The sequence below is a fragment of the Symphalangus syndactylus genome, chromosome 17, assembly GCF_028878055.3.
Source record: "Symphalangus syndactylus isolate Jambi chromosome 17, NHGRI_mSymSyn1-v2.1_pri, whole genome shotgun sequence".
In the NCBI taxonomy this organism is placed as follows: Eukaryota; Metazoa; Chordata; class Mammalia; order Primates; family Hylobatidae; genus Symphalangus; species Symphalangus syndactylus.
Window position 1 is genome coordinate 24,035,340 of NC_072439.2, and position 16,871 is coordinate 24,052,210.

At 48.7% G+C, this 16,871-nt stretch overlaps 1 protein-coding gene across 6 annotated transcripts in view; it reads right to left on the bottom strand.

Annotated features, from left to right (window-relative positions):
* SIPA1L3 (signal induced proliferation associated 1 like 3) overlaps nucleotides 1–16,543 on the bottom strand; it is a 292,121-nt gene extending 275,578 nt beyond the window's left edge. For 5 of the 6 annotated variants that reach the window (XM_063621132.1, XM_055248054.2, XM_063621131.1 and 2 more), the window contains exon 1: nucleotides 16,412–16,543. The gene's annotated coding sequence lies outside the window, so the exon portion shown is untranslated. The remainder of the gene's footprint in view (nucleotides 1–16,411) is intronic. The other variant, XM_063621127.1, reaches the window with a different exon arrangement.
* Nucleotides 16,544–16,871: the final 328 nt, after the last annotated feature.

The window sequence follows — 16,871 nt, forward strand, 5'->3', positions numbered from 1 at the left end:
TAGATTACAGTTGGCAGGTGCCTGTAATCCCAGCTACTGGGGAGGCTGAGGCAGGAGAATCGCTTGAACCCGAGAGGCAGAGGTTGCAATGAGCTGAGATCGTGCCACTGCACTCCAGCCTGGGTAACAGAGAAAGACTCTGTCTCAAAAAACAGAAAAAAAAAAATCTAAACAGTTAAGAAATTTAGAAGTTTACAAAGTAAACAAGTTACAGTAAGCTACGGTTAATTTATTATTGAGGAAACATTTTTTAAAATAAATTTAGTGTAGCCTAAATGTACAGTGTCTGTTAAGTCTACAGTACTGTCCTAGCTTTCCCATCCACTCACCACTCACTCACTGACTCACCCAGAGCAACTTCCAGTCCTGCAAGCTCCATCCACGGTAAGTGCCCTGTACAGGTGCGCTTTTTAAAAAATCTTTTATATCATATTTTTACTGTACCTTTTCTATGTTTAGATACACAAGTACTTGCCATTGTGTTACAACTGCCCACAGAACTCAGGGCAGTCACATGCGTGTAGGTTTGTGGCCTAGAACCAATAGCCTACTCCATAGCGCCTAGGTGTGGAGAAGGCTGTGCCATCTAGGTTTGCAGCAAGTACACTCCATGAGGTTCACGCAACAAAACAGCCTAACAACACATTTCTCAGAACATAGCCCCGTTGTGAAGCCATGCATGACTGCTTCCTAGGCCCTTTCCCTGTTTAATTTCTGCTCCCTCGCACTTAACACCAACTGACATGGTGCGTGTTGTACTTCTTTTTTTTTGAGATGGAGTCTTGCTCTATCGCCCAGGCTGGAGTGCAGTGGCGCGATCTCGGCTCACTGCAAGCTCCACCTCCTGGGTTCACGCCATTCTCCTGTCTCAGCCTCCCGAGTAGCTGGGACTACAGGCACCCGCCACCACGCCCAGCTAATTTTTGTTGTTGTTGTTGTATTTTTAGTAGAGATGGGGTTTCACTGTGTTAGCCAGGATGGTCTCAATCTCCTGACCTCCTGATCCTCCCGCTTCGGCCTCCCAAAGTGCTGGGATTACAGGCGTGAGCCACCGCGCCCAGCCATTTTACTTCTTTATCTTGTTTGTTGACTGACTCTTCCACTTGAAGGTGAGCCCCAGAAGGGTGAGAACCCTTGTCTGTTTTGCTCATGGCTGCACCGTGGTATCTAGAACAGTGCTCCCCTCACTGAGGACTTGATAAGTTTAAAAGTCAAGGCCTGGCTCAGTGGCTCACGCCTGCAATCCCAGCACTCTGGGAGGCCGAGGCAGGCGGATCACAAGGTCAGGAGATCGAGACCATCCTGGCTAACACGGTGAAACCCCATCTCTACTACAAACACAAAAAATTAGCCAGGCGTGGTGGCGGGTACCTGTAGTCCCAGCTACTCGGGAGGCTGAGGCAGGAGAATCGCTTGAACCTGGGAGATGGAGATTGCAGTGAGCCAAGATCGCACCACTGCACTCTAGCCTGGGTGACAGAGCGAGACTCCGTCTCAAAATAAAATAAAATAAAAATCAAGGCCGGGCTCAGTGACTCACGCCTGTAATCCTAGCACCTTGGGAGGCTGAGGTGGGTGGATCACCTGAGGTCAGGAGTTCAAGACCAGCCTTGTTAACATGGCAAAACCCCATCTGTACTAAAAAAATACAAAAATTAGCCGGGCATGGTGGCGGGCAACTATAATCACAGCTACTAGGGAGGCTGAGGCAGGAGAATTGCTTGAACCCGGTGGGGCCGAGGTTGCAGTGAGCTGAGATTGTACCAGTTCACTCCAGCCTGGGCGAAACAGCGAAACTCAATCTCAAAAAAAAAAAAAAAAAACAAATCAGACTCACGGCATCAGCATTTGGGGTTTGCTGCCCTCAGATCCAGCGTGCAGTCCACACTGGGAAATACACACAAATCAAGCCACCTATACTGAAGACAGAGCTCCCGACATTCCCTCCACACTAGACTCACCTGAAAGCCTCTCTACTGAAAGAGCTGCAAAAAGTGGCTTGGAAAGAAAAACAGGCCAGGCATGGTGGCTCACACCTCTGATCCCAGCACTTTGGGAGACTTAGGCAGGAGGACTGCTTGAGGCCAGGAGCTCGAGAACAGCCACGACAACATAGCAAGAACTTGTTTCTACAAAAATATAAAAAAATTATCCAGGCGTGGTGGCGTGTGCCTGTGGTCCCGGCTACTTGGGAGGCTGAGGTGGGAGGATCACTTGAGCCCAGGAGTTCGAGGCTGCAGTGAGTTGTGATCGTGCCACTGTACTCCAGGCTGGGTGAAAGAGCAAGACCTTGTCTCGAGAAAAAAAAAAAAAGAAAGAAAGGACAGAGATGAAGATGATGTTGGGGGTGGAAGTTTATGGAAGCTTGAGGGGATGCAGGACTTCCCTGCCTTCCTCCCTGCAAACCAATAGCACAGCATAGAAAAACGGGGCACCAGAGAAAAGAGCTCACCATCAGATGCAACAAACTGCACCAGCACTGGCAGGATCTGACCAGCCAGCACTCCTGTTCCCATCAACCATCTCTACCCACCAGGCAGCACACCATCAGGAGAAGCCCCCAAACGTTCCCCTCTTTTCCTGCCACTTCTGCATAAGAATTTCACCACATACTCATGTGCTGTTGTTCCAGACTCTCAAAGCACAAATGCAGTGATGGGAGCGGGGAGCGTACGCCGGCCGTAAAGGCGTTGTAGCTGCTAGCTTGATTAGAAATATCATCAGGTCCCAGGCACTGTCACAAGCTGCATCTTGCCCTTTTTCTTCTTTTGTCCAGAGTCAGAACTGGAAAGGGGCAAGTTTCCTGCCTCCTGCCGCGGTGCTGTGGGCACACCAAAGGCTGGATTCCGGTTCGTGTGGGGCCTCAACAAATACCCACCAGAGGAAGGCCGGATGTCAGAAGATCTGTGTACGTCTGTCCTGAGGGGAGGGTCTGAGGCTTTTTGTTGAAACAAGTCCTTGGAAAAAATGTGGGAGGGGCCCCACAGGCAGGTGCTAGAGGGAAACAGATCTCAGGGAAAAGGGACCTCAGTAAACCGACTCGAAGGCTAGTGCCACGGTGCTCGCTGCTCAGAGAAGCCGGTGCTGCTGGGGCCTGGCCAGGTGTTACCGCTGCTGCCAGACACGGCTTTATCAAAGGGGCTTCCAAAACCTTGGGCCAAGTATTGGCTCATATAATAGATATTTAAAAAAAGCAAACATTTGTATTATATAAGTGGACTGAGCAGAGGCAGGGAATTCCCCCTGTATGTACACTTGAGCTTGAAATACACAAATGCTGGGTGAAATTTGTTGTACTTGTTTTTAACTTTTCATGATGATACATTTCAAACACATCAAGGCAAAAAAAGAGTACAATAAGCCCTCATTGTCTGGCTTCAATAGTTCCACTCACAGACAATCTTATTTCATCTCTTATTCACCCATGCACACTTGAGCGCCTGCACTCTCCGCCTGTCTGTATTATTTTGAAGGAAATCCGAGACATCTTAACAGTTTAATCATAGATATTTCAGCATGAGCATCTTATAGATAAGGACTTTTTAGGTTGGGCATGGTGGGCTCATGCCTGTAATCTCAACACTTTGGGAGGAAAAAGGGAAGATGACTTGAGTCCAAGAGTTCAAGACCAGCCTGGGCAACATAGAGAGATCCCATCTCTACAAAAAAATTAAAAATTAGCTGGGCATGGTTGTGCACACCTGTAGTCCCAACTATTCAGAAGGCTGAGATGGGGGATCGCTTGAGCCCAGGAGGTAGAGGCTGCAGGGAGCTATGATCGTGCCACTGTACTTCAGCCTGGGTGATAGACTGAGACCCTATCTCAAAAAAAAAAAAAAAAAAAAAAAATTACAAAGCAAGAAGCACTGGCCAGAGGGGTATTAAAGCCTCAGAGCCCAGCCAGGCGCAGTCGCTCATGCCTGTAATCCCAGCACTTTGGGAGACTGAGGTGGGCAGATCACCTGAGGTCGGGAGTTCGAGACCAGCCCGACCAACATGGAGAAACCCCGTCTCTACTAAAAATACAAAATTAGCCAGGTGTGGTGGCGCATGCCTATAATCCCAGCTACTTGGGAGGCTGAGGCAGGAGAATCGCTTGAACCTGGGAGGAAGAGGTTGCGGTGAGCCGAGATCGCGCCATTGCACTCCAGCCTGGGCAACAAGAGTGAAACTCCCATCTCAAAAAAAAAAAGCCTCAGGGCCCAAAGGGGCCTGGGATCTGTTGTGGGGCTCCCCCAAAACAGGGGGAGACCACGTGTGGAGTGAGGAGGCCGGAACTAGTGAGAATGGTCCTGCTTGTCCGCCCCATCTGTTCGTCTGTCCGTTCATCGAAAGACCACACAGTGAGTGTTTAAGAGCCTAGACTCTGGAGCCAGTGGCTTGCATAAGAATCCTGAATTTGAGACTCACCAGCTCTGTGACTTGAACGTCTCTGTAACTCGGTTTCCTCTTACGAGACACGGGAATAACAACAGTACCTACCCCGAGGAGTGGTTCTAAGGATTCAATGGGGTATTAGCTGAGAAGCACTCAGAACAGTGCCTCCTACATAGTAAGAGCTCAATGAATGCTGGCTTGTATCATTAATTCAACAGATACTTACTGAGCCTCTCTCACATGCCAGGCACTGTCCAGCAGTTGGAGATAAGTGTGGTGAGCACCACCTGGGGACAGGAACAAGCTGAGAATCTCCAGCACCTGCCCTGTTTGGGTAGGAGGCCAGGATTCAACCTGTACCTGAGACCACCAAAAAGTCTAGAACCACGACCCTCATAGAGTTGACAGAGGAAACCACTGTGATGTCCCTTCCCCACACCCCATCCACTGGCAATGTCTTTGGAGCACAGCAAGGATAAAATGCATTCACACGCTAAGCTCTGCTGTTGCTTCCACCAGAACCCACAGCACCCACCAGAATACACAGCAATGAAGGCCAGAGTCAGTAACACAACAGGCTTCACGTCCAAAGCAGCAGTTTGTTTATTTATTTATTTACTTATTTTGAGACCAAGTCTCGCTCTGTCGCCCAGGAAGGAGTGCAGTGGTGTGATCTTGGCTCACTGCAACCTCCGCCTCCTGGGTTCGATTGATTCTCCTGCCTCAGCCTCCCAAGTGGCTGGGATTACAGGTGTCCACCACCATGCCCGGCTAATTTTTTCTACTTTTAGTAGAGATGGGGTTTCACCATGTTGACCAGTCTGGTCTTGAACTCCTGACCTCAGGTGATCCACCCTCCTCATCCTCCCAAAGTGCTGGGATTACAGGCATGAGCCACCATGCCTGGCCCCAAAGCAGCAGTTTAGAAATGAGCTTTCAGGCTGGGCATGCTGGCTCATGCCTATAATCCCAGCACTTTGGGAGGCCAAGGCAGGCGAATCACGAGGTCAAGAGATCGAGACCATCCTGGCCAACATGATGAAACCCCATCTCTACTAAAAATACAAAAATTAGCTGGGTGTGGTGGCGTGCATCTGTAGTCCCAGCTAATCGGGAGGCTGAGGCAGGAGAATCACTTGAACCCGGGAGGTGGAGGTTGCAGTGAGCCAAGATCGCGCCACTGCACTCCAGCCTGGTGACAGAGCAAGACTCCATCTCAAAAACAAACAATCAAACAAACAAAAAACAAAGAAATGAGCTTTCAAACAGGCCAAGACCTTTCCTTGCCTTCCTTAGTCCCCCTGCCCACCCTCCTCCCAACTCCCCAAAGACCCTTCTCTTTCCTGGGAGGTAAGGTTCCAGGTTCCAGCAAACCTAGAGGTCAATTTAAGGAGTGGACCTCTCAATCATTCAGGTCTCAAACCAGTACCCGACACCGATATAAACCCAGAGATCAATGCTGACAAACTGGAACTTCTTTTTTTTTTTTTTGAGACAGGGTCTTGCTCCGTCACCCAGGCTGGAGTGTAGTAGCACAATCACAGCTCACTGCGGCCTTGATCTCCTGGCCTAAAGCAATCCTCCCACCTCAGCCACCCATGTAGCTGGGATCACAGGCACAAGCCACCACACCCAGCTAATTTTTTAAATTTTTGTAGAGATGGAGTCTCGCTTTGTTGTCCAGGCTGGTCTTAAACTCCTGGGCTTAAGCGATCCTCCTGCCTGGGCCTCCCAAAATGCTAGGATTACAGGTGTGATCTTCTACGACCAGCCTGAGAATCGATTTTGTGCAACAAGTGCCTCCTATGGTTTTCATTGCTCAAAACTCAGACCCTATCCCCCTTAAATACCCTCCAATACAGCATACAAAACAGGTTTAAAAGTATACACTCTGCACCTGAGCTCAAATGCTGCCTCCGCCACATCCCAACTTTGAGCAAGTGACTTCTCATTGCCTTATCTCAGCTTCCTCATTTGTGAAATGGGAATAACCACAGTCCCTGGCACCTCCGAACACAGGCAACACCCACCAACACTAAGCACACTGCCAGGCACATACGGCAAGTTTGATGGACAGTAGCTCTTTGGTTAGCTATAATTGCTTGTGACAAACCTGCTTTTCATCATACATCTGCCCTTCTCCACCAAGATAAAACAGGAGTGGCATGTCTGATCTATCACTGAACCCCCACCTTTGATTTACACATGAATCTCATACCCTCGGCCAGTGCTGTCCAATGTGGTAGCCATTAGCCACCGAGCACTTGAAACATGGCTGGTACCAACTGAGATACGCTGAAAGTGCAAAATACATATTGTATGTCAAACGCTTAATGTGGAAAAAAGGAAGCAAAATAGCTCACTAATAATTTCTATATTGATTACATGTTGAAACGATGTTTTAGATGAAATAAAATATATCATTAAAATTACTTTTCTGCTTCCTTTTACTTTTTAAAATATGGCTACTGGAAAATTTTTAATTACCTACATAAGCCTCATCAGTGACCCACATTATATATTTTTTTTCTTTTTTTGAGAAGGAGTCTCGCTCTGTTGCCCAGGCTGGCGCAATCTTGGCTCCCTACAACTGTCACCTTCAGGGTTCAAGTGATTCTCTGCCTCAGTCTCCCGAGTAGTTGGGATTACAGGCGCGTGCTACCGGACTCAGCTAATTTTTGTATTTTAAGTAGAGATGGGGTTTCACCATGTTGGCTGGGCTGGTCTCAAACTCCTGAACTCAAGTGATCCACCCGCGTCGGCCTCCCAAACTGCTGGGATTACAGGCATGAGTCACCGCGCTCGGCCCCACATTGTATTTCCAATGGACAATCGCTTCTCGACCTTTTGGCTAAGATCAAGTGTATTTCCAATGGACAGCACTGTTGTGGGCTTTTGAGAACCAGTGTCTTATTCAACTTTATACTGTCAGTGTCAAGCATGGAGCCTGACACACAGGGTAGGTGAAGAAATGTTTCACAGATGGACAGATGAAAGATGCTCTCCATACTTTCAGTCTTTTTTCTTTCTTTTAGAGACAGAGTGGTGTGATCATAGTTCACTGTAGCCTTGATCTCCTGGGCTCAAGGTGTGGTAGTGCCCGGGCTCAAGTGATCCTCTCACCTCAGCCTCCTGAGTAGCTGGGATTATAGGTGCACATCACCAGGCCTGGCTAATTTAAAAATTTTTTGCAGAGATGAGGTCAAATGCAGTGGCTCACGTCTGTAATCCCAGCACTTTGGGAGGCCGAGGCGGGAGGACCACCTGAGGTCAGGAGTTCGAGACCAGCCTGGCCAACACAATAAAACCACATCTCTACTAAAAATACAAAAATTAGCCGTGTGTGGTGGCGGGCGCCTGTAATCCCAGCTACTGGGGAGGCTAAGGCAGGAGAGTCATTTGAATCCAGGAGGCAGAGGTTGCAGTGAGCTATGATCATACCACTATACTCCAGCCTGGGCAATAGAGTGAGGATCTGTCTCAAAAACAAAAACTTTTTTTTTTTTTTTTTTTTTTTTTGCATCGATGGGGTCTATGTTGCCCAGACTGGTCTTCAACTTCTGGCCTGAAGTAATCCTCCCACCTCGGCCTCCCAAAGTGCTGGGATTACAAGCGTGAGCCACCATGCCCACCCAATATTTTTAGTCTTAAAAGCACCCACTACTGTCCTCACATCTAACCAGGGCTACCCTTCTTTCAAAATATGCCCAGGCTGCAGCAAATCAAAGTGCACACAGGTCATGGTGCCGGAGCAGGGACCTGGGGCCTTTACAGGTCCAAGAATCACTGTCTTAGTTGCTGGGCTATAGTGTGATACTTTAACAGCCCACACAGCTAGTGTGCTTAAAACACCATTTCCAGCTGGGTGCGTGGCTCACATCTGTAATATCAACATTTTGGGAGGCCGAGGCCGTCAGATCACTTGAGGTGAGGAGTTGGAGACCAGCCCGGCCAACATGGTGAAACCCCGTCTCTACTAAAAACACAAAAATTAGCTGGGAGTAGCGGTGGGCGCCTGTAACTCCAGGTACTCAGGAGGCTGAGGCAGGAGAATCGCTTGAACCCAGGAAACGGGGGTTGCAGTGGGCCCAGATCACACCACTGCACTTCAGCGTGGGCGACACAGCGAGCCTCCGACTCAAAAAAAAAACCAAAAACAAACAAAAAAACACCTTTTCCAGCCAAGTCCCAAGTCCCCTTGCAAAGCTCACCCAAAGGAGACACCCTGCTCCCTCTCCTTAGACACTACACTTTGTTTCATGCTAACTTGTGCCTGGTATGGCAACCAAGCAGTCAACCTTGTTTTACTTGACAGGCTCTGCTGGAGGGTCTTTAGTTTTGAAACCACCACCAAACCATCCCTATCATGTCTCATTGAGAGCAAAAATGATGCCACAGCATCCCAGGCTGCCCCTGCGGCCACATGAATTAGGTACTAAATATAGTCTAAAGTGCTTTGCATGTCAAACAACAAGGAAAGGAAAATGCTGTGTCCGCTTCCTCAATTTGCCTCTGCCTAGTAAGGAGGGCCCGGGAAGAGTTTAGAATGCAGGTGAAGAGCATGGAGGGTAGAATCAGTTTCCTCATCCGTAAAATGAGTTCGATCAAGTTAATTACTTCATTGGACTACTGTCAGGATTAACTGAGGAATGTGTGAAATGCTTAGAAAAGCATCTAGCACAGAGTAAGCACCAGGTAAGCTGCTATCATTATTATTATTTTATAAAAAAGTAGGCCAGGTATGGTGGCTCATGCCTGTAATCTCAGCACTTTAGAAGGCTGAGGGTGGAGGATCACTTGAGCCCAGAAGTTCAAGATCACCCTGGGCAAAACAGGTCTCTACAAAAAATAGAAAAAATGTGGCTGGGTACGGTGGCTCACACCTGTAATCCCAGCACTTTGGGAGGCCGAAGCAGGCAGATCACCTGAGGTCAGGCATTTGAGACCAGCCTTGCCAACATGGTGAAACCTGTCTCCTCTACTAAAAGTACCAAAAAAAATTAGCCAGGTGTGGTGGCACATTCCTGTAATCCCAGCTCCTTGGGAGGCTGAGGCAGGAGGATCACTTGAGCCCAGGAAGCGGAGGTTGCAATGAGCTGAGATCATGCCACTGCACTCCAGCCTGGGCGACAGAGCAGACCCTGCCACAAAAAAAAATTAAACTTGTATAAATTTGAAAACTAGAAATTCACCCTTCTCCAGTCACACTGATACTCTTTATAGCAAACTTACTCCCACCTCCGGGCCTTAACACTTGCTGTTCCCCCTGCCTGGAACGTTCTTTCTCCAACTTTCGGCATAGCCAGTGCCACTGCTCATTAAGATATCAGTTCACATGACTCCTCAAAGAGGCCTGGGAGGCCTTCCCTGACCATCCAAGCTAAAGTAACCACCGCCATCTTGCCCCATCAGCCATTTTCTCTCCACTTAACCCTGTTAAATTTTCTCCATCACAGTTAAAACTATCTGAAGAGGCAGGATCAGGATTTTTTTTTTTTTTTTTTTGAGACAGAGTCTCACTCTGCCGCCCAGGCTGGACTGCAGTGGTGCGATCTCGGCTCACTGCAAGCTCCGCCTCCACCTGCCGCCTAGGTTGACGCCATTCTCCTGCCTCAGCCTCCCGAGTAGCTGGGACTACAGGCGCCTGTCACCACACCCGGCTAATTTTTGTATTTTTAGTAGGACGGGGTTTCATCTTGTTAGCCAGGATGGTCTCGATCTCCTGACCTCGTGATCTGCCCGCCTCGGCCTCCTAAAGTGCTGTGATTACAGGCGTGAGCCGCTGTGCCCGGCTAGGATTTTCTTTAATTAAAAAAAGAAAGAAAGAAAAGGCTGGGCACAGTGGCTCACGCCTGTAATCCCAGCACTGTACAAGGCCAAGGTAGGCGGATCACCTGAGGTCAGGAGTTCAAGACCAGCCTGGCTAACATGGCAAAACCCCTCCTCTACCAAAAATACAAAAATCAGCGGGGCATAGTGGCGCATGCCTGTAATCCCAGTTATTCGGGAGCCTGAGGCAGGAGATGGGCTTGAACTTGGGAGGCAGTGGTTGCAGTGAGCCGAGATTGTGCCAGCCTGGGTGACAGCAAGACTCCATCTCAAAAACACAAAGTGAAATGATCCTGTTTATTGTGTGTCTTCCCGGGCTAGAATGGCTAGAATGTAAACCCTAGGACAGCAAGGATCTTGTCTGTCTTGTTGACTGCTGAATCCTCAGTGCCTAGAATAGGACCCCGGCACACAGCAGGGTCTCAACACATCTGTCAACTCAATAAAATAAGAATAGTAGCTAACTGCACAGGGCTAATGACAGCCCAACGTGCTGAAAGTCTTGCAGACATTTCATTCAGTCTACAGCGACCCCCAAGATAAAGACTACTATCATACCCGTTTTGCCAATGAAGAAAAAAGCTCAGTGCACATCTTACAAGTTAGTGGCTATATTGTGATTTGAATTTGGTCTGCCCGCCACCTAAGCCACCTTCCAACCATGGCACACTTCTCGCAAATATGAGGGGTGATATTTCCCACTGATGCTCCACCACCAGCCCCTCACTCCCACCACCCACTGTGGTCAGGCCACTTTACTGGCTCCTATCTTCCTGGGCAAATCTCCTCCCTTCTTTCAGGGGCAGCTGGGTCCCTCACCCTAGGACCCCAACATCTCCAAGCAGGATCCCTGCCATGTAACTTTTTCTTATTTCTACCTGGTGTTTCAAATGATTGAGTTGGCTCTTCCTGTGAATTTCTCTGGGTTTGAAAGAACACATGTAGGCTGAGGCGGGAGGATCATTTGAGGCCAGGAGTTCGAGACCAGTCTAGGCAACATAGTGTGAGACCCTATCTCTACAAAAACTAAAAAATTAGCTGGGTTTGGTGGTGCACACCTGTAGCCCCAGCTACTAGGGAGGCTGAGTTGGGAGGATCACTTGAGCCCAGGAGTTCGAGGTTACAGTGAGCTATGATGACGCCACTGCACTCCAGCGTGGGCAACAGAGTGACCCTGTCTCTAAAAAAAAAGATCACAGCTGGCCCTGCCCTGAAGGCTTGACATAGATGATCTTATGGAACCTGGAACCTCTCAACAACCACCCTATAAGGAAGATATTGGTATCATCCCCATTTTCAGATGAGGACACTAAGGCCCAGAAGGACACATGATTTGCCCAAGATATCGCAACTAGTATAGGATAGAGTCACAGTGTGAACCCAGACCATGTGCCCCCAGAGTTTGTGCTTCAGCCACTAGGCCGTGCTGCCTATATGAAAGGATACTTTTTATATTTTTTTTTTTTTTTTTGAGACAGAGTGTCACTCTTGTCACTCAGGCTGGAGTGCAGTGGTACAATCTCGGCTCACTGCACCCTCTGCCTCCCTGGTTCAAGCAATTCTCCTGCCTCAGCCTCCCAAGTAGCTGGGATTACAGGCTCTCATCATCACACCCCGCTAATTTTTTTTATTTTTTTTATTTTTTTTTAGAGAGTCTCGTTCTGTCACCCAGGCTGGAGTGCAGTGGCACAATCTCGGCTCACTGCAAGCTCCGCCTCCCAGGTTCACGCCATTCTCCTGCCTCAGCCTCCTGAGCAGCTGGGACTACAGGCACCCGCCACCACGCCTGGCTAATTTTTTTGTATTTTTTAGTAGAGACGGGGTTTCACTGTGTTAGCCAGGATGGTCTTGATCTCCTGACCTCAGATGATCCGCCTGCCTCGGCCTCCCAAAGTGCTGGGATTACAGGCATGAGCCACCGCCAAGGATACTTATTAGATGTGTGTTTGCTGAGGTAAAGAAATCTCAGAGGAACAACCTAAAGGTCCAGCAGTGGGAGAATGCTGGAATAAAGCGTTGTCTCTCTACGCTGAAGAATGTGGTTACAGCTGTTGAAAAGGTTAAGCCAGATCTATATGTAATGACTTGGAAGGACATGCCCAGCCATTAATTGAAAAAACTGGGTTACAAATAGGTGTAGCTTGAACCCTACCCCCTCCTTTTTTGGGGAATGGTATGGGAGGAGGAAGAAAACAGTCAATACACACACATACACATGCACATACATACAAACATAATCAATATAAACACAGAAAAAGATAACTGAAGCATCTGTACAAATCACAAGGGCTGAGAGCACATCCATTTTGTTCATTATGCTATCTCCAAAACCTAGCAATAGATACTTAATAGATACTCACTGTCTGAATAAATGGTTATCTCTGGGGACATGGGATTTTGGAGTGGAGGGTAGCACTAGGTATTTTCCCTACATCTCTGTATTGTTTGACAGGTTACAACAAGCATGAATTTCTTGCATAACTGTTTTTAAGCTAAATTCAACCCAATCACATACATACACACATGCACAAAAGGTCATGACCAAAACAGTCCTTAAAAAAAGGAAGCAATAGGCCGGGCACGGTGGCTCACGCCTGTAATCTCAACACTTTGGGAGGCCAAGGTGGGTGGATCACCTGAGGTCAAGAGTTCGAGGCCAATATGGCGAAACCCCATCTCTACTAAAAATACAAAAATTAGCCGGGCATGGTGGCACATGCCTATAATCCCAGCTACTGAGGAGGCTGAGGCAGGAGAATCGCTTGAACCTGGGAGGTGGAAGTTGCAGTGAGCCAGGATCATGCCACTGCACTCCAGCCTGGGCCACAAAGCAAGACTCTGTCTAAAAAAAAAAAAAAAAAAGGAAGCAATATCGGTCTTGAAGAATACACAAATGCACAAACTGGTCCAACAACCTGTCATTCTTTTTTTTTTTTTTTTTTTTTTCTGAGACAGGATCTCACTCCGTCACACAGGCTGGAGTGCAATACTGCAATCACAGCTCACTACAGCCTCAACATCCCGGGTAGCTGAGACTAGAGATGTGTGCCACCACACCTGACTAATTTTTTGTAGAGATGGGGTTTCGCCATGTTGCCCAGGCTGCTCTCAAACTCCTGGGCTCAAGTGATCCACCCGCCTCAGCCTCCAAAGTACTGGGATTACAGGCATGAGCCACTGCACCCCGCCAAATAGCCTCTCATTCTAATAGCTAAAAACAAGCACTTTATTTTAAAGGAAATGATTAATGAATTCTTTTATTAAAATGTAAATACATTTAATTTACATTTTACAAGTTACTAAACCTATGTTTGAAATATATCAGTAAAATATATTTTACAGCAAAAAAAAAAAGGCACCAATCACTGCACATTCTAAATTCCACTTTTGATTTACCACCTAACAACTGCAATGTCTGAAACACAGACTCACATTTAACTCTTAGATCATTCATTCTACACCGACTGCTAAAAAGCCACGTGCTGCTGTCACTAGTCATGGAGAACAACCAAGATTTTTTTTTTTTAAGCCACTGCTTTATTTCTTCAGGTTAACAAAACGCTTAGGTAAATTTGGTGGCCATCACAAATGTGATTGAGACCACCGGTTTCTATCATCAAATGAAATCACAATGACAGGTTTCTGACAATAAACTCAACCTAAAGGGACTGCTAATAAATGCCCTTCCCAGCCTCTTCTTGGGTGTGTGGTATGTGTGCTGCCTCCTGAAATGCCCAGGATGGCCACCCTCCCACACAGGATATTCTAAGCCGCTGACACCATCTAACTTTTCTGAAAGAAATTAACAACTCAGCCGATCTTTACCAGGCTACAATCACAGAACTGGGTCCCCTGAAAGCCAGGCTTTCGTGCCACATCCACAGCCACTGCTGTCTAGCCAAGTCTATAATGTCTTCTTGCCCTTATTAATACATATGTTACACAGGTTTACGTATGTTAATCCCTAATGACTTGACTTAACCTTGTCATGGCCAGGCGTGGTGGCTCATGCCTTATAATCCCAGCACTTTGGGAGGCCAAAATGGTAGATCACCTGAGGTCAGGAGTTCAAGACCAGCCTGGCCAACATGGTGAAAACCCTGTCTCTCCTAAAAATACAAAAACTAGCCGCATGTGGTGGCGGGCACCTGTAATCCCAGCTACTCAGGAGGCTGAGGCAGGAGAATCGCTTGAACCCGGGAGATGGAGGCTGCAGTGAGCTGAGATTGTGCCACTGCACTCCAGCCTGGGCTACGCAGCAAGACTCCGTCTCAAAACAAACAAACAAACAAACAAAAAACTCAACCTTGTGAGAAAAGGCCACAACCTCCAGGAGCTGGGGGGAACTTTCAGTGCCCATCAGATGGGAGACCAATATGGGCCAATGAAATGGTGCTTCTGTGAAATGGCAGCTTTGTCCTTCTTGCTCATCGACTGGATATGGGAAGGCTGGGGAAGAAGAGCAACTCCCAGGTTTCTGGCTTAGGCAACCAGGTCAATGCTGGCACATTTGCCAAGATGGTGACTACTGGTTCCAGGAGGAGAAGGAGTTCAGGTTGGACATGCTGAGTTTATGGTGCCCAAGAAACAGCCACTTATTTGAGCCACAGCATCAAAGAAGCACAGGCTCCACATCTGGAGCTAGAGTGCAGGGGACTCAGGGGCTTTGGGACACAGAGGCAAGAGCTGGCAGCACCGGGACAATATTTAAAGCACTGGAGTGAACATGCTGGCTCTATGAGGAGAGGTGTGTGAGCAGGGGACTGCTGATGGCAGGTCAGACCCATTTCTTCTTAGGCCTTTCTACTATAGTGTGCTCCATAATTTAATCTTTGGTGAGTAAAATTTGGGAGGGAGGGGGAAGATAAAAAAACACTAACCTTGTGCCCACTCTGCCATGTAGGTACAAACAGAAGCAAAAAGGGCCTATTAAAAAAAAAAAAAAAACAGCAAGATACATTTAATCATTTAATAAGCACTTAATGTGTGCCGGGCCTTGTGCAAAGCACTAAACATGAATTATGTCCTGGAACCATCCAAACAATCCTGGCACAAAAGTCCTATGACTACCATTCCACAGATGGGACACTGAGGCTGGGAGCAAACGTGTGGGGGAGCTCAGGGCTGTCATGTCACAGCCCACAGTCAGGCAGTCTCTGGGCCAGATGGAGAATATTGAAGAACAATTATAATACATAAGAGCTGCTACTTAGTGAGAGATGGCGCTGGACTAGAAATACAATCTCAGCAAATCCTTACAACCCTTTGAGAGTGATCTTGTTATTATCCCATTTTGTAAATGAGGAACCTGAGGTAGTAGGAGGGGGAGTCAACTGGACCAGTTCTGAATCTGGCCCTCGGGAGAGACCAATACTACGGCCAGAGCCCCACCCTCAGAGGGTCTCTGGGCCACTAGGAAAACGCTGAATAAATGGTACCGTTTACTGAGCGTTATGTGCCAGCTGCTGTGCTAAGCACTTTACACATGGTATTCTCACTGCATCCTGAAAACAACTCGACGAAGTAGCTGCTATTTAAATCCCCATTTTATAGATAGGGAAACCAAGGCACAGAGAGGCGAAGCCAGTTGCCCAAAGTCACACAGCTGGTAAATGTTCAAATTTGAACCTGGGGTCTCTCTGCCTTCCAAACCAACGCTCTTAACAAAATAATCTCGGTTAGCAGCAGCTAGCCGGCACTGGGTGCTAACTAAGGACTCACCACTTTACATGCACACGCTCAACTAATCCTCACCCTATGCAATTGATAACATCTTCACCTCATTTTTCGGAGAACTAACAATAACCCAAACACGTAGTAAGTGCCTGCTATGTGCCAAATGTTTTATTATATTATCTCAACAGAATCTCCGCCAAGACACTCTCCTACTCCCTTTTACTGCAGGAGAAATTGAGGTTCGGCGCGGTTTCCCCAGAACGCAGCTCCCGAGTGGCACAGCCGGGACGCGAATCCACCGCTCCCCGCCTCCAAGCTCTTCCCCACAGCGCCGGGGTGCACGCCTGGAAAGTTGAGCCATGCGGGCACGAGTCCGGCTGGGTCCGGAGGGCGCGAGTCCCGGCGCCGCCGCCCCCCACGGCCAGTACCCACACCCGGCCGTCCGCCCGCGCTGACCCTCGGGGTCCGGGCAGCCACCGATTCCCCGCCACCCTTGCGCGAGGCCGATCCTGCACCCGGAGCCACATACCTGGGCGTGCCGGCTGCCCGCCTCGCGGGCCCCAAGACCGCGGCGTCCGGCTCCGCGCCGCTCGCTGGAGACGCCGCCAGCTCCGGTGGCCCGAGTGACTTCCAGGCTGCCCACTTCCAAGCCGCTTCGCGCGAGTCCTCCTGGGAACTGTAGTTTCGCCCTAGCCGGCCGCGAACTGAAAAGAGCCTGGCGCGCGAGGGCTGCCGGGAGCCGTAGGCGCACCGCCGCGCTGCCTCCTAGGAACCGTAGTCCACTGGTCGCCTTCGTGCAGCTCCAGTCTCTAGAGCACTTCCGCAGCCCCGAGGGGCGTGAGGGAGGGAGGTGTGTCTCCTGCAGACTCCAGCTCGAGAGCCGCGCTCTTCGCTCCGCCGGGGCGGTTTCTCCTTTCTCCTAGCCCCATCTACCTCCTCCCTTCATTCGGCGGAACCTCTCCCTCACTCTCTGCCAGGCTCGAGTCACT